The sequence below is a fragment of the Bicyclus anynana genome, chromosome 6 (assembly GCF_947172395.1).
Source record: "Bicyclus anynana chromosome 6, ilBicAnyn1.1, whole genome shotgun sequence".
Classification (NCBI taxonomy): domain Eukaryota; kingdom Metazoa; phylum Arthropoda; class Insecta; order Lepidoptera; family Nymphalidae; genus Bicyclus; species Bicyclus anynana.
The window spans coordinates 11,926,350-11,941,850 of record NC_069088.1 but is presented as its reverse complement, the minus strand read 5'-3'; positions in this window follow the sequence as shown (position 1 = coordinate 11,941,850).

Sequence of the window (15,501 nt, the reverse complement as noted above, 5' to 3'; positions counted from 1 at the left end):
ACTTTTGTCATACCCACTACTAACACAGTTTTTCGACAAGTTGAAGGGGATTGGGAATTTTGACAAATGTTCTTTAAAAAAATCCGGGCTGTGAATTTCTTTAAATTTTTTTCGAAGAAAGAATAGCTCAGTATTTCACAGCTCAACGTAGCACTTGAATCCAGGACCTAGTGATCCGAAGCCACATAGGTTAACTACTGGACCAACGAGGTAGATAAATTATTTATAACTAGCAGACGCGGCGTTGTTTCACCTGCGTGGTTCCCGTTCCCGTAGGAATACGGGGATAAAATATAGCCCTGCACTTGGAGATAGTGTAGCTTCCCAACAGTGTCAGAAATTTTTAAATCGGTTTAGTAGTTTCGGAGCCTATTCAATGCCAAGAAAAAAACATATAATCAAATTTTTCATATTTATAATATTAGTATAGATAAGTACTTGGAGTTTTAATAAAGGTGACAATAGGTGTTGGTTGACCAGACTAAAAGACATCAAACGAGCCTCGCGGGATTTTAAACCTTTGAAATATTTTTCAAAACTATATTTAGCTTGCACTTTGTCCATGTGTGTCTTCACCAAAGAATGGATGGGACTTTAAGTATATCGGTATAGAATGAGTCTCGCTGTTGCTCTGAGAACTTAACAATAGGTCTGTGATGTCCGGATAACATATATTTAGCATCGGCTTGCCAAAAAGATGGTCGCATATACCCAGCGGCGTACACTTCATACATGCTCAAAAGTACTGCATACCGTAAGAGTTGTTTTTTTAATGCTTATTAAATGAAGATATTCCCAGTTTGGGAATTTTTTCTTACTAGTGCATACTCTGATCGACAACCTTATGCACGCCACTGCATATACCTATGAGTAATGTTGAGACGCGCCGAATAGAATCAATCCAAAATTTAAAATTTCTTAAACAGTTGGAAATTCAAGGAATGTTTAATAAAAAATTGGTGCATGGGCAGGCCACATAGTTCGAAGAGCCGATGAACGTTGAAGTCCGAAGGTGCTGGAATAGCGACTCTGCACCGAAGAGCGCAGTGTTGGTCGACCCCCCACTAGGTGGACCGAGGATATCAAGCGGGTTGCAGGGAGCCGCTGAATGTTGGCGGTCCATGCAAGAGGCCTATGTCCAGCAGTAGACGTCTATCGGCTGATAAAGTAAGGTAAGGTAAGGCAGTCATTCTCTATATTTACAGTTAAGTAACCCATTAGTCCTACTCCTAATATATCCCATCCCCTCTCTTTTAATATCTAAGGTCTTAAGGTCTAAGCTGATAATAATGATGATGTAGTAAATTACCTTATATAAATAATAATAACAATTAGGAATTGAACATTTATAAGTCTGATAATCGTCTCATAAACGAACATAGAAAATAAAACGCCCCGCGAGGGGTATAAGGCCCGAGCATATGTCGGTGTAATGAAGATTTGAGGATAATCGAAAGAGCGGCCGCTCGGCACCGGCAGACGATTTATTTGCAGGGCGACCGTCCGGATAATAATGCCTTTAACGGCGCTTCCGGCCGTGTTCGGCCCCGTTTTGACGACCCACTGCGCTTTACTCCGTGCTGTACTCCGTGCTAGTCAAGCTCCCACTAAATTAGTCACATTTCACGACGGCTTAAACATTTGTGTTTGTCTAAACTTGCTTTTAATTTACATGAGACGTATTTCGTTTTTGATTGATGTGAAATTAGATGTTTTACATCTAATTCGACTCTTTTCTTCGTCTTAACCGACTGTTGGCATAGCGATGTATCACCACATCATGCGTCGCCACGCTCTATAAGAGAGACGAATATCGTAGCATTCCATGGATTCACCGTGCGGGTGCCGAGTCCATCACGTGGTAGAGAGAAAAACTCCGAGCAGAGTCCAGAACTTCTGACTACAGTATATAGGGTTAAGGAATTCCTTGATGATCGATCAACACTCCCCGTTCTCTGCTCGTGTTGTTTTCCCTGCCTAGTCAAATATGGTAAGATCCTATTAGAGCAGCTTTGTATATATACTCGTTCTAATATAGAACTAGCTGCACATCATTGATGACATAATTGGTGTCGTAAATCCATCGGGTTGAACCAACCAGGTTGTTAAACGTTGAGTGGTTCTAGTTCAATTCACTCTGGGTCTACACATTTCATTGTATGCCGGCGTTTGATGAAAGCAATAGGTTCTATTAGCTGGGCAATTCAACTCGATGGCTGTGACATATACAATGTTTGCATTTGCTAAATGCCCAGCTATGTCTCACTTATTTTTAAACATGACTTTTATTACAGATCTATACCTAATTTTAAAATTTTATATCTAATCTTCTTATATGTAATATAAATTTTATAATATTATACGACTATATTTATTTCCAGGTATAGTTTAGTCACGAACTATAATTTGTGACATCAATTATTTTTTAAATTGTTTTCTGTTGAACTGTTATCACTTCTATTTCGTCACAATATTTTGGGGTAACTCTAGCCAAGGTACCTACTTGCTGCAGTTTATACTATACATATGCGTAACAGTGGTTTATAGATGCGCCTTTTGCCAAACGCGCACATTGGATGAGCGTGAACGCGCCTAAATGTTCGACAGAATCCATGTTATTTTTTATGGCTGCATAGTCCTCTTAACAATTTAAACTATGTTAAACAATAGTAAAAAACACATTAATAAATAAACAATGCTTTTATGTTAACGTTATCGATCGTACAAAGTGTACTATTTAACAATAAAGATAAAATCAAATCATTATAAATATAATAACTATGCTTTTGGAATTATAATATAAAATGTAAGTAAGATTAGGTACATTAATAAATAACAAAACGTGGATGAACAAACTTTGCTTTGACCTGAATAATATAGTTTTTCGTAAAAAGGAAACCCTGCTCGGAAAGTCTTCTAATGGACTCGATTGAAATAATATCCATTTCAATAGAAACGACCAAACCAACTTTAAAATAAGGTTATTCGTTTGAGACTATAGTTTTAATTGAATTAATTTCGAATGGGTTTTTCTCTTCTCTCAATTATTTTCTAAAGGTGCAATTATAGTAAACGAGGCACGAAGACCGTACTGTCTGCACCCATGCTACTCGCCTGTTGATAGACTTTCGACCTCGCTTTAAGTGTTTCTGCAAACCTCTCAGGTTTAGAAAATATGTTTCGCATACGTGATTTTTTAATGTTCATTAAATCTTATATTATTCTGCTTTATTAATGATGCTTATTAGTCATTCATTTTAGTAATATAGACATTATTGTTGCAAGATAGATTTGTATTTTTGATAGCTTCAATAGTGTTCTACGATTTACTTTATACGACTACATCTCTATAGAAGCTGTAAAGTATGAAATTTTCTGCTTCACTTAAACTACTATTTTGGATTTGTGATTTGGATCTTAATTTATGCATTCGGTAACAAATTTTATAAAATGATTCATATTTTTCTAACATCTTCGATTAATTAGTCGTATTTTATTTTATTTACTAAGTTCAAAAAATCTTTTTAATTAAATAGAGAATGTATATCCAAGGTATGTAGGCTTACATAGTTCTCGAATATTGTAGATATATTTTTAATTTTTTAATTGAACTATAACTAAACGTCCATGTAATAGGAATATAAAGTACTACCTGACGCCGCGTGGTTCCCGTTCCCGTAGGAATACGGTAATAATATATAGCCTATAGCCTTCCTCAATAAATGGGCTATCTAACACTGAAAGAATTTTTCAAATTGGACCAGTAGCTCCTGAGATTAGCGCGTTCAAGCAAACAAACTCTTCAACTTTATAATATTAAGTATAGATTTTTTCATATTTTTTTGACGGCCTCCGTGGCGCAGTGGTATGCGCGGTGGATTTACAAGACGGAGGTCCTGGGTTCGATCCCCGGCTGGGCCGATTAAGATTTTGCTCCAGGTCTGGCTGGTGGGAGGCTTCCGCCGTGGCTAGTTACCTTTGTAGTGAGATTGTAGTCAAGGGCTAACTTGTAAAGAATAAAAAAAATATATATATCAATAGTGTGTAGTGTTAGTTTAAAGGTTTTGACATTTAGAGCTGCGTGGTTTCACATGGTAAACTATTCAGGCACAACTCGAGTCTTGTAGCGAAACATAGTTAGAGTTTTATTCAAATGGAGGCAAAAGCTTGACAGACGCGCCCACCGGATATTGATTTACTGAGGCCAATGAAGCCCGGTTCCGTTGCAGCCTCCGATACATCACATAAGCTTTGTGATGCGTTGTGGGTAATTAGTTTTCACGAGGTCGCCCACTATGATCGGGTGCTTAAAACATTCAATTAGTGTAACGACTGCTTTTTCATTAGTTTGATATTTTTTCCATTACTTTGAATCATCAGACATGTCTATTAAATTACTATATAGCGCATTTTTGCGATTGTCCTTACTGACTATATCCTAGATATCAAACCAACGATATCAAAAGGATTGCAAAGTGTCGATGGATGTAGATGACTTGAAAAAAACTGTATTAAGGACTATTTAAAGAAATTGATGTACATCATTTGATGTTGGCAATGTTGTTTATAATGGTCTTGATGATGACGATGATTAAGGTGGTGGTGGTATCAATAATGATGATATTATTAATTTATTATGTATGATCTTACTGTTGTTACTGTTAATACATAAACACGAGCCTTTCTATTTGAATCTTCTGTACCTATAGATTAGGTTTGCACTGAATTGTGAAACTCCATATTCGGTCTACATATTTCATTGTAATTTATGTAAGAAAATCTAGAACAGATTATCTTAGGGATGCTATAGACCTTTAGTTTTAACTGTACAGTATTATCTAATCGCAACATTAAAATTATTAGAAAAAAATATACAGTTCAAACTAGCGAACAATACACACAACTGTTCAGTTAATAGGCAGCAAAAACTGCAGGTCTGTAGCTCGGGTTAATATATAAAAAGGATTCGGAGGGCGTATGTTCGAAAATGGTCTAGGGCATGTATCTCCATCGTTTCAGTTATGTGCATTTTAAGAATTAAATATCATGTGTCTCAAACGTTGAAGAAAAAACATGTGAAACACAAACAAACACGTGTGTGAAGTCTGCCAATCCGTATTGGGCTAGCATGGTGAGTTATTAGCTTAACCTCTCTCACTCTGACATCCGTGCTCAAGACTCAACATCAACAACCCGAATATGGGTTGTTGATGATGAGTCTACTACAAAAAAAATACCTGCAAATTATTGTCAAAACAAGCAAGCGATGATCATAATCACGTTAAGCAGATAAACGGTGTAATGCTTTCTAAACGTTTGATATGGTATGAGTAACATCAGAGGGTGATTCGAATGAATGAGCCGCGCGGGACTCCAATGTCGACATTGCCGCATGCTCTATTGCATACCGCCCTCGTGGATAAGGCAAATATTTTAAAATTATTCATACCTAGAGAGACGTGAGACCTCTGCCTTCGATTCGGAGGACGTAGGTTCGAATTCAGTCCGGGGATCATACACTTCCTACTTTTCAGTTAGGTGCATTTTAAGAAATTAAATATACCGTGTCTCATACGGTGAAGGAAAAACATCGTGAGGAAACCTGCATACGTGATAATTTTCTCAATTCTCTATGTGTGTGAAGTCTGTCAATCCGCATTTGGCTATCGTGGTGGACTAAGGCCTAGCCTATCATTCTGAGAGGAAACTGGTGATCAACTTTCGGCGTCGTGATTCGACGTTTTTCTATTATGACTGCAAGAATAATTTAGCTAAATTCTAGATGTCGGGGGGATTTTTAAATTTAGTAAGTAATCTATAAGATATCTAGTCTTAGGCTGAACTTGGATTTGTGTGACGTATTAAAGCCAAATGACTGTCCCAAATTTAATGTATGTAGCTCGAAGTGTATGTGAAAAAAAAAAATTAATTGACCCAGTGCTCATTACATTAAAGTCCATTCGTTGCCAAGTTTTAAAAAGAGAAGTGAATATCAGGGGAGTCCGCTCGTTTATGACCTCCAGAAGATTCACTAAGAAACATTTTATTAAAATTTACTTTTAATACCACTTTGATTAACTTACAAAAGTTACGACGTTATACGTAGTAGCTTGTAATGATACCTTGAGGAATCGTAAAAAAGAAATCACTCAATCTTTGCCTCCAATTAAAAGTTACTAAATATATAACTATCCTTTGCAAGTTAACTCTCTAAGGAATTTACATACTCGCATTAAAGCACAGTATATCTACTTGTACCAAAGTTGGATGCACAGATACACTTTAATAAAGTCGTATTGAGAACGTTCTCTATTTCGGAATTCGTTTAAAAACGCTTTCATAACCATGTTTCATAGTGTTTATAATAGAAGGTAAACGAGAAACAACCAGTGATTGGAATTTATGAACTGTGCGCTGCAATTCCGACACCGCAGTTTGTTCTCCAACAAAAAGACTATAGAGCAAGGTTGGAAGAGGAAAACATATTAACCTGTTTAAAAAAAAGATGCATTCAGTTCGATTTTTAGTTTGTCGATCAATATGTGTACTTTTGTTAGGGGTTTGTGGCAGTATTTTTACAAAAGTGGTATTTGTGAAAACTTTTAATTATTATTATTATTATTTAATTTTCTTTCTTTTAATCTTCTTTACTATAAATCTATAGTTGTAATCTAAAACTTTATAAAACTTAGACACTTAAAAACTTTGACACTATATACTGAAATTTTTATGTCAATGTTAATTAATAAAAGTAGTCTTTATATTACAATATTAATCAGATAACCTAGTATAAATCATTGGTGTTAAAATAATCAAAACGTTTGAATAAGTTTGCTACCCTAACACAGGTTAAAGGTAAAGGTTTTATGTTATTAAAATTACATCTGCAAAATATAAATATTTTAAAACTAGGCTTTTTGCTATTCATCCTACTAATATTATAAACGCAAAAGTTTGTATGGATGTTTGGATGTATGTTTGAATGTTTGTTACTCTTTAACGCCGCTATTTCTTAAGCGATTTGGCTGAAATTTGGAATAGATATAGATTTTACTCTGGATCAACACATAGGCTACTTTTTATCCCGAAAAATCCATGGTTTTTCCAATCCCGAGATTTGCAAAAATTGATGATTTTGATGATATGAATGTTTGTTACTACTACTACTACTGAAACGAATTAGCTGAAATTTGGTATTAAGATATATTATGGCCTGGATTAATACATAGGCTACTTTTTATCCCGAAAAAAATCCATGATTCCCGAGGCATTTATGAAAAACTTAATCCCACGGGGACGAAGTCGCGTTCGTCCGCTAGTATTGAATATATTCACGAATCTGTGTTTGATAACAGTGTAAAATGATATTAATTAATGGAAAATACAGACTTTATATTGTTAATTTAATGAAAGCCTGCCATTTTGTACAGCCACGATTGCCAATGGGAAGCGGGTCGGCCGGCGCCCGGCGCGATTCTCTCACTCGAGAGATCACCTGAAAGTGTACCACTTAATAACTCACATCCTCTCTCGGTTCACTGGGCATCCGCTGGATCGTCACATATCTCTAAATATGGCCGCCGGAGCGTGTCGCTCACACCGCTCGGATTAAGCGCAACCGTTCGCGCTCACCACGTGAGCTCGCTTTTACGATTAGGAAAATAATTTACGTAACAAAAGCTCATTACACGAGACGGCTTCGCTACAAAGAGTTGACGGCACTTAAATGTCTATGTAGGTGTAATTACGTAAAAATAATTATGTTAAATTAATTTTTAAGGTTTCGATAGCAAAATTAAATTTAATAAAGTTTGTTAAAAAATAAATTATGGAATTATTTTTCTTTTCTCCTTTTCTCCATTGAACTTTCACATTCTTTCTTTTTTGAAAAAGTTGAAGTCGTGCGACCTATAAAAGAAGAACTAAAAAAGAAAAAACCAGGCTGAGTATGTTGTGGACTCTTCTCGGTCCAAGGCGCGTTTGGAACTATCTAATATTAAGTTTTCGATTATTATTATCACCAATATTTTATAATATTAATACCTGACATTTCGAAAGTGCTTGTAAGTTAAGTATAATTGAAATAAATGAATATTGACTATTGAATATTGACTATAGGTCCTTAAGTAATTCATTATATAAATTCCATTAGCATTAAAATAATATTTTACATGTACCTATATGTTCTCGTAGTTCTATTCTGTAAGATAAGATACAACACGGAGATGTTTAATATATTTTTTTTAATTTTGCATATTAAATATACTCTCGTATATTTAATATACAATATTTTATATTATATAAGTATACGTAGACGGCAGTATGTCTGCTGAGTCAACCATCTACACTATAGAAATGATTATGACGTTGACATGCAATTATCTCGATGTAGAGCAGTAACGCAATTTGCATCATGATAATATTCGCTTGCTAATAACACAAGAGGCAGTTGCATGTTTTCCTAGGAAAATGCACAAGGTTTTCTTAACGAGAATAAAGTACGTGGAACTATTGAAGAGTTTAATAATATTCATTGGGTTCGGGCAATTTTCCGGACGAGCGGCGACGCGTCTTTGATCAGCATCGACTAGCCCGAGAAGTCAAATTGACGAAGTAACTATGGATAACAAGTCCTCAGAGCTCGCTTGTGTAATTTGATTTGTTTATGTTTTATCTCTAAAGAGTATTATCGCAAACTCAAAAGGATAATGGTTTACTGTATAGATTTACGACTGAACTAAAAAGCGCTTGAAGTACAAGTAAATGGATATTGAGTTTTAAATGTTTGGATGGTATTATCAAAAGCTAGCTTGTATATAACTGCCTTGAAAATCTTGATAATAGCCTATTTTGGGGCGGATCACGAGGTTCTATTTTCGAGTCCTGGGTCAGGCAATGAAGTACTGAGCTTTTTTACTCGCCTGCGTCATGTTTTTCCAACATATGTATGTCCATGTCTTTAGCACGCCCTACAGCCCAAACGGCTGGACGATTTTTGACATATGAGTTGTCATTAAGTTTGTGGTAGTGACATAGGCTATATAAATTTCAAATTGGCGCCCATAAATGAAAATAAAGAACAAATCAAATGATAATAAATAGGTATCAAATCAAAGATCGCGAAAAGACCATTGAAATTTTCATTTCAGTAAAAATTCTCTGCTTAGTGTTAGGAAGTTGGTGGGGTTTCATACCTTATCATTGAGTGTGTTGAGTGTACGGGTAGATAATGGTAGATTACATAATACTCGTAGTGAACACTTGAATGGGTGATGATTTTTCGTAACAAAATTTCACTCCTAAATTGCTTAGATAATTCTTTTTTGTTCAAATATTTCGTGTGCGGTCCACTAAAAGCGTTTTCCGATAGTAATTCAATTTTTCACCCCAAATAAAGTGTTATCTATAACAATATAACAATACCCTCAGATTGACATTCTTGTTGTGTCCAGTTTAAACTATAGTTTAGACTGGACAAGTTAGTAAACTAACTACGTATTGTTTCCACTATATTGGAATTTATGTACATTCGGGTTTCTAGAAATTGATATTAGAGTAGGACTAATATCAATTTCTAGAAACCCGATTTATATTTTTTTTATCCATAAATATAAATTATTAAAAAATAAACAAATAAACCGCGTATTGCTTTAGCACTGGAAAGAGCATTTATAAATTATATAAATTAATATTATTGTCAGTGATTTGCTTCTCGATAGGTAAACTAAGAAATAACTACTAGTAAATAATCAACTTCTATTGTAAAAAAAATATTACTTAGCTAGATATCGACAATTCCTGCCCACCTTTTACACAATGTCTGTGATGATATATTGAATTTATTATCGCAACAAAAATTTAATTCACATCAACGTGGGGACGAAACAATCACCTTCATACCAGTGGCGTGTGTGTAGGTACAAAATTTACAACTAAGGTAGGCAGATCATACAAAATAAAAAATCCTTCTCCAATGTACATGTGCTCGTAATAATTCGTCAGGATAGCTCCTACGAGTACACACATGTGCCCTAACCTACTAATATTATAAAAGCAATTGCCTCAATGGTCCATTAGTTCGCTCCTTCAGATTATGACAATGAGGTCCAGAATTCGGTACCCGGCATGCCAACAAAAATTTTTTTTCAAATAAAACTTAAATAACAGCTTGGAGTTTGTACATCCTGTGCATTTCAGAACATCATAAGTTAGTTCTACGCCTGATCTGACCTAATGTAACGGGGATACAGTTGGATTATCAAATTTGATGTTAGGTATGTGATAAAGACCAGGATATACGCACCTACGACGAGTTTTCGATATTGCTCTACATCCCTGTTGTATAAAGTGGGAGACTTGTCTTGTCTTTGACTTTTAGTGGATCATTCAAGTATTCATTATCAACTCATATTCGGCTCACTGCTGAGCTCGAATCACCTCTCAGAATGAGAGGGGTTAGTCCAATAGTCCACCACGCTGGACCATTGCGGATTGGCAGACTTCACACACGCAGAGAATTAAGAACATTCTTTGGTATGTTAGTGGCAGGTTTCCTCACGATGTTTTTCCTTCACCGTTTGAGACACGTGATATTAATTTCTTAAAATGCACACAACTGAAATGTTGGAGGTGCATGGCAGAGGTTATACCCACTGGGCTATTGCGGCTTTTCTAACTCGAATTACGTAAGTATAATGCTTAATAATTTAAGTGACTCTTATCTACAACTTAAAGTAGAGGGGCGCTTTCAATATTAACAGAAAAAACAATTAAGTAAAATGTTGATTGAAGGATTGAACAATCACTTACCTTTCAAGGAGAAAATAGCGCTCAGCGATTGCCTCTTCACGTCACTTGTAGTAACCGATTGTTTGTTGGCAACATCTCACTGTGTTACACTTGTTGACGGCTAACACATTTTTATTGCTACCAGTAAAAGTGCCGACTATCTATTAACTAAAACAAATTGAATTTTGTGCATTTTCCTATTCGGTTTTTTTTTGGTTGGATTAGTATTCTACTCACACTATAATCTATTAATTAAATTTAAAAAATATTTTTAATTTTTTTTGTAAAAATGGGTTTTAGTTTGAGATTTGAACTTTTACTATAAAGTTAAATAACCTTAATAGATAGATATTTTATCATTCCACGGAGACAATTTTATATTATTTTTTAGATTACCAATTTGTTAAAATTACATAGTTACAGATTGTAATAAGTGCTCCAGGTAACATATTTTATTGGTACTCCAAAAAAATGTAGGTAAGTAAGTATGACACATGAAATTTTTCATCTAAATTATGAAAATTTTTTTAGGAGATTAATATAGTTTTTTTAATTTTGGTTTTATTGTTATCCTAAATTAAATTACGTAATAGTTAATCGTATATTTGCTCGCGTGTGTCGTACATGGTCAACAAAGCGCGTGTGGTATGTCACCGCTCGGGGCGACGTCGCGCCCTTCCGGTGCGCGGGCGCCGGTGCATCCACCGTGACATGCATGTACCAGCTCACTGATATTATGTTATAGTTTACTCGTGTTTATGATACCGTTACAATATCTCATCGAACATATCCTAACTTATATTATACAAGGTAATAATTAAAAAAATAAAAAATACCGACTGCCTAACCTGCTTACCTGCACCTTATCCACCTCGCGTATTTTGTAATTAATAAATAACGTAAGATATTTTTGATATGGCCAATTTGAAATCCTATTGATAAGTTTTTGAATTTGATACCCATATCATAATAATAGATTTCTTTTTTACCTCGAGTCTATAGCGTCTCACAGTCGTCGTGTTGAGATTTTTTTTACCTCGCATAACTAAGAACACTTGGGTTATTAAGACAAATGTAACGATATCTTATTTTCTATTAAGCGATTTGGAAGATATGAGGTAATAAAAATATTACATACTTACACACATACAAGATACGTGCGAAAAACATAACCCTTCTTGCAGTTGCAGGGTAAAAATAGAGGACGCCTGCGACTTTGTCCACGTGCATTTCAGTGATTCAGTTCTGCATATTTCTTGTTAAGTACATCATTTATGTTATTGTACCCAAGGGAAGTCATTGGCTCTTAAGACACGGGCTTACTTATTTAAGACCAGAACACCATTGTAATTTTATACTGAGTATTTCAAATAAACATTTCTTATTCTTGTTCAAAAATCCTGGATCCTGGATTGGATGAATCCTGGAAAAGTAGCATCAAAATCGGTTTAGCCGTTCCAGAGATTAGCGCAGACATACAGACAGACAGACAAATATTTAAAAAAAGAACAAGTGTTTTTTTAGGAATCGTGTTATTATTTGGCTCAATCATATTTCAACACACACCTTTGTAACACTGCGCTTGTGTGATTTTTATGAAGAAAAAACGTGAAGTTGCTCTGCGAATTGACTGAAAATTATTTCTTACGTTGTGAATGGTAGCTATTTACCTCTTAAATCTTTTAACCCCTTTGCGATGTTTAGGATCCTTTTTTTGACCCTGGAACTTTCGCTCGCACCATATTCAACATAATTACCAGCAACATCATTACCAGCAATAAATGACTATTTTACAAATATGTCAAACCACACTGAGAATATAATTAAATTATTGTCCTTATTAATGCATAGTAATTAAAGGGTACATTATTTCATCTAATTAGTAGGTACTACGTACATCAGCACTTGATTCAATTAACGTTTTCAATTAAAGTGTTGTGAAAAACAAACAGGGCATTAATTTAACAGTGACATGTTAATGGAAGCTTGCCACTTGAGTGTTGGCTTTAAAATGTTTTCATTTTATAAAATTCACTGTTCCAGTAAAATACTGATTCAACTTTACCCTTTTGGACGTTGATATTTCGTTAACTGGTAACTATAGCTTTAAAGTAATTAATTGTTTATTATTGAAATTATTTTAGGACTTTATTCATTAACTTGTTAAAATTAGCTTTTTAAAACGCCCTTAGAAATGTTGTAGAAAACTTGTTTAGTTGAAGACCTTAGAATTAGTAAAAGATTTAGTATTTAGCATTACAATGTACAGTATTTTGCAGTATTTGGATTTACTTACTATTTTTTTTTTGTATAAAAGTAAAGCTCAGTTAGCTTAGCTAAGTAAGTCAGCGTAAAAAGATTAACTATGACTTAAAGATTTTTTTACGCCAACTGACGTAAAAAAATCTTTAAGTGAAATAAAATGGTTGCGTATTTGTTTGAAACTGAAGGAGACGTGTTTAAAAAATATTATCATTTGTAATTTGTAAATGGGGTTTACTCGTAAAAAGCCATCCGTTTTCGAAAAAGAATACATCTATACCCGTTCGTTCGTTATCAACTCATATTCGGCTCACTGCTGAGCTCGAATATCCTCTCAGAATGAGAGTGGTTAGGCCATTAGTCCACCACGCTGGCCCAATGCGGATTGGCAGACTTCACACACGCAGTGAATTAAAAAAAATCTCTGGTATGCTGGTTTTCTCACAATGTTTTCCTTCACCATTAGAGACACGTGATATTTAATTTCTTAAAATGCACACAACTCAAAAGTAGGAGGTGCATGCCCCGGACCGAATAGGAACCCACACCCTCCGGAATCGCAGACAGAGATCGTAACTACTATCACGGCTCTTCTATTCCCGTATATTTAGATAAATAATATTCTCAAGAACGATTTTCTGCGGTCATTGACTCAACAATTGACGCTTGCCTTATATCCATTCACAAATCGGCTCGTCAGTGAAATATGAGCAGATCACCAAAGTGGGCTCGTTGGAGCATTTCGACAGCTTTTATCGGCCGCCATCCGCCATTCACGTGTTCAAATTTTGTCAATTCTACGCAGCGGTTATGTAGAGAAGATCGGAAACAATTAGACAACTGTGGCATTGGTCAGCCGAGCGCATATCCGTACTGGCGTTCTGCCCTAGTGATACATTCAGCCTCACCTACTGTGCACGCGTAGCTCGTATTGCTCTGGGAATATGATCTATATTCCAAAAGGAATTTGATGCCGATCGAACAATTGCAGATTATTTTTCTCTGGTAGTTATGAGAGCGGGGAAACAATATGTATATTCGAGTGCACACTTTGCATGACTTTCAACCGTATCGTGATTTTTATTTGGAATATTCTAATACTATTTGCAAATAAAAATGTAAAAGAATATAGTTCCATCATCTCAGTAGTTAGGTTAAATGTGCCGTAACTTATTTTCACAAAGATGAAACATTAGCTTTTCAGTAGCATCTCAGGTGCTTTGTGCTGCGCGTTTGTGGAGTTCGTTGTGACACCAGGATAACTAATAAGTCACAACGAGCTAAAATATATTATGCCTGATTTATTTTGTATATTTGTATTGATATATTTTGTAGAATATCGTTCTGAAGTAGTATAAAAAAATGTCAGACACTTTAAAGCTCCACTAAAAATAATGTTCCTGGCACAACTACTACTACCACTTACCATTTTATTTTAGGTCCTGGATTCGATAACCGGCTATGCAGATTGAGTTTTTCTTAATTAGTCCAGGTCTGGCTGGTGGGAGACTTCGGCCATGGCGTCACGTGATGTGTGGATTTTCATTTTCCTCCTAACGAAGCCCGCTTCCATCTTAGACTGCATCATCGCTTAGGTGAGATTGTAGTCAAGGGTTAACTTGTAAAGAATAAAAAAAACCCTGTTATCATAGAATATCTCACCTATCGTAATAAAATTTTAGACAGTTTACCATACGGCTGCATGCGGTTCACAACGCTATGCATGTACGGAGGTTGTTCCGTTAACTAGTTTGTATCTCGGCTTCTAAGTGCGTCCTGCTGCCTGCACGATGTCGGACCGCCCGAGTACTTAACCTAATATTCGGTAATTGTATTATAGGGCAGTAGAACTAATTAACTGCCTCTCCGACTTGGTTAGCTAAGACGCCGAATTGATACGTGCTTTGTGCATCGCATGTATAGGTATCGGTGGTCCTGTATAGCCAAATAGGTGTAAATACTCCTACATGTAATCTCTCTACGGAAATGTGGATTAAGGGAATTTGAATAACGAATTAAAAACTCTCTGTATTACAATAGTGTTAATAATTTAGCTATATACAAGTCTTTATAAAAGATAACATTTTCGCTAATCTAATTAAACTTAATTTTAATTATATATTGGCAGAATCACTAACTAATATTATTAAATTTTATTTCAACTATTATATTGATAAAATGACTGACTTAGCGCCTATTTCACCAAGTGTATTGGATAGTCTAAAAACAACTTTCGTCACTTTATGTCAAGCGACATAGAGTTTACAGACATAATTTGTGAATAAGCTAAGCGGCACTTATCTAAAAGTGCTGTCACGAGCCCTAATATTACTTAACTTAATTTTAACTATATGTGCAAAAAACCTAATTCATTTCTACAAATCGCTTCTTTGCTTCAAAAACGTGATATCTCAATAAACACTAACTACGGGAGGCAATTTTCCAACCCTC